Here is a 3605-nt window from a genome sequence, read left to right on the forward strand (position 1 = left end):
CCTGTACATGTCTTCTTTGGCACCAAATGTCCTCTTACAATTGTCTAGCCACTAAAAATAAGCAACAGTAAATTTTAATACAGTGACTGTATAACGCACAATGAAATTGGTAATATAACAAACAGCCTGTCCATACAAAACAACGAAGTTAACTTGAAGTTCTAAAATTGGTTTTAGGCATAGGCTTTCCTCTCTATTTGAGCCTAATCATTTATATGGAACAAACAAAAGCAGGATACCATCAGTATAACAGCAGCATGCACAGACTTGTGACAATTTAACAAAAACACAATAAATGGTCCTTCTATATGGGAAACCGTGGTGCTCCATTTCAGTAAATAATATTCTTCATTTTGCAGTTTGTGGAACTCTCCGTAATCCACACCTGACCTTTATGTAATGTAAGATGGGAAATGAAAGAAGTGCTTCCCCTCTGGTCAATTTAATAAAGGCAACAGAATTAACCAGGTCCGTTTGCTTAGCAGAAGTGTCATGCTCGGAAGACTGGTGTCAGTTTTAATTAGTGAAACAGGATCCATTTTAAACCTTGTTTTTCTTTCTTTTTGGACAGTCATGAATGACAAATGTTATCACCAAAGCATATTGGATGTAGAAGCTGAATGTGGTTTTTCTTTATCCAGGGGCTATTCTTAAAGTTGGTATTAATTTAAAGTACATTTTTTCCAGTCAAATACAAATAATAGCGTTGTGGTATAGTGGAAAACAACACTGGAGACACAGAATTTCCGAGCCGAAGAAAAAGCCTCAAGAGCCTTCAGGTTAAGCTCCTCGGGTTTGATGGTTTGGTATTATCAGTTGTTTCGACTTCCTAGTTCTTTTCTATGGTGATATTATTAAACATAAGCAAACTGATATATAAAATAAATTATTATGACTATGAGAAAAACTACTAGCTACATTAAGTAGCTACTCTGAAAAATATTTTGGTATTTGACATTTAAAATTCTCCATTGTAGCTTACGTTCTACATGCAAAGAATTAAAATTAGACACCTCAGTTATTTCAAAAACAATCTCTTTGACCTTTGTTCCTTTTATTCCAGTCCCTCAGATTTCACTGGCCCCTGGGCTATTTGCTTGACAGCATCTCTGAAGAAAAACATGTTAAGCTTTTCTAGTGAGATGTGACCAATGGCAGCCACTGTCAAAAGCTATCAGCAGATTTCTTTGTATCGGCAAATTCAGTTGACGTCTACCATGGAATCTGTACATTAATCTTTATTCAGACAAATTGTTAAAATGTCTGTGCACTTAATTATCATCGCTAATCTGGTCCAGTTTATCCAAGTATACTAATAAATTTGAAAAGAATAATTTCAGTTGATTATTTAATGGCCTAGTCTTACTAAATATAATTTTTATGTTGTATACCTAGTTATACAGCCTTTTTTTTGGGGCGGGGGGAACTGTTCGACATCATTATTGCTGATTTTTATTCTGCTAAATAAAAGACAAGAGTTAGAGAAAAGGGCCGAGGTGAGCCCTACCCTGGTCCCAGTGTCTACTCCAGGGGTAAACACCGCTCTTTCACGTCCCTGGACATCAAGCTGAACAGGAAGAAGTAGCCTGGAGTCTGTGCCCCACGGCTTCCCTGGGCTAGGCAAACAGGGCTATCAGAGGTAGATACTAAGGGCCAAGACCCTGGACAAAAGGGAACTACAGAGAACTGAGCCCAGCACTGTGCGTGCAGCTTCCCCTCGGGGCGCTTGCTGCTCCCGTGTTCACCGCGTGCAGGAGGAGACCCTAAGAAGCCACACGGCAGCACCTGGGAGACGAAGAAGGCAGAGATTTCTCATCTCACAGAGCTGGAGAGCCGAAAATGACTCAATTCCTGCCAAGATAGTGGGGCCCTGGTACGTACCTCAGCCTTTCACTTACGATCCTTGGAAATCTTGAAGAATAAAAAGGAACGTATAACTAAAATACTATTACAATAGAGGGGAAAAACTGAATATTAATAATAAAAAGGGCAGATGGTAAATATTTTAGGCTTTACAAACCATACAGTCTCTGTTGCAACTACTTAACTCCATGTTGCAGTACAAAAATAGCCATAGAAAATATTTAAACAAATGGGATAGCTGCGTTCCAAAAAAACTTTACAAAAACAGGCAGTAGGCCAGATGTAACTTGAGGTGTGTAGTTTGCTGACTTGGGTCCAAGGAGACTCTTTACGCTATTATTAGTTGTTTGTATTTCCATATAAATTTTAGAATCAGCCTGTCAATTGCCATTAATATATCATCTGAGATTTTGAATGAGATTGCATTAAATCTATAGACCCATTTTAGGGGGAAAATGACATCTTTACAGTATTGAGTCTTCTGATTCACACATGGTATACAGTCCTCCATTTATTTAGGTGGTCTTTAATTTTTCTCAGAAGTATTTGGGGTTTTCTGCATAGAGGTTCTAGTACATCTTTAGCTAGATCTATTTGTAGGTGTTTGATGTTTTCCTATTATAAATAGTATCTATTCCTATAAAACCAACCACCCTAAAACTTAACGGTTTAACACAACCAAGATCAATCTGTGGGTTTTCTAGGAGTTTCTTCTGGTCCTGCCCAGAGCCACTCATGAGTCTACAATCATCTAATGGCTTGACTGGGAAGCTGTCCTCATTCACGTGCCTGGCACGCTGGCCGTCAGCTGGAATGCCTGTTCTCCTTCACATAACCTCGCATCCTCCAGCAGGCTAAAGCTCAAACAGTTTCCCAGAGTTTATTCCAATTCACACTCTGACCAGCATGATGGCAAAAGCAGAAGCTGCAAAAGGTCTTTTTTGGCCAGTCTCGGCCGTTGTACAGCATTGCTTCTGGATTCGATTGGTTAGAACAAGTCACAAGGCCATCCCAGATTTAAGAGGTGGGGAAATGGACCCCATCTCTCAGTGGGAAGAATGGCAACGTCAGGGGTGTGGACACAGAGGCACGATTCATTGGGGCCATTATTATAAAAATCGGCCACAACTTGTAGCGTAGGCAATGATTTCTAAAGACATGAAAAGCAAAACCATAATGGAAAAGACCGACAATTTGGACTTAATAAAATTAAAAATTTCTGTTCATCAAAAGATGCTATTAAGATAGTGAAAATGCTAGCCACAGACAGGGAAAGATATTTGCAATACATATATCCAGTGAAAGGCTTGTATTTAGAATAAAAAGCTCCTATAAATCAGTGAGAAAAGCACAGTCCATTTACAAAAATGGGCAAGGTACTTGGCACAATATTCACAAAATATATGAAAAGGTGTTCAACATTAGTCACCAGGGAAATACAAGATAATATGAGCTAGAACTACCCAACTACCATTCTAAAAACTGGCAATACCAAGTGGTGGCACAGATACGAAGCAACGGTAACTCTTGTACACACTTCTGATGGGATCCTAAATTGATACAACCTTTTTTGGAAAATTGCTTGGCAGAATCTGCTAAAGATGAACGTAAGCATATTCTGTGACCCAGCAATTACACTCCTAAATACTCAGCAGATATGTGAACACACACAGGCAAAACATATGCATAAAACTGTACACAGCAATGTTATTTCTAAGATGACCAGATCTTGCCTGATAATT

At 38.9% G+C, this 3605-nt stretch overlaps 1 protein-coding gene across 1 annotated transcript in view; it reads right to left on the reverse strand.

The window, feature by feature from the left end:
* The window catches only part of FRYL (FRY-like), a 157322-nt gene that overhangs the window by 11867 nt on the left and 141850 nt on the right, over window positions 1-3605 (reverse strand). The window lies entirely within an intron of this gene.

The sequence above is a fragment of the Propithecus coquereli genome, unplaced genomic scaffold (assembly GCF_000956105.1).
Source record: "Propithecus coquereli isolate 6110/MARCELLA unplaced genomic scaffold, Pcoq_1.0 Scaffold143, whole genome shotgun sequence".
NCBI classification, from domain to species: domain Eukaryota; kingdom Metazoa; phylum Chordata; class Mammalia; order Primates; family Indriidae; genus Propithecus; species Propithecus coquereli.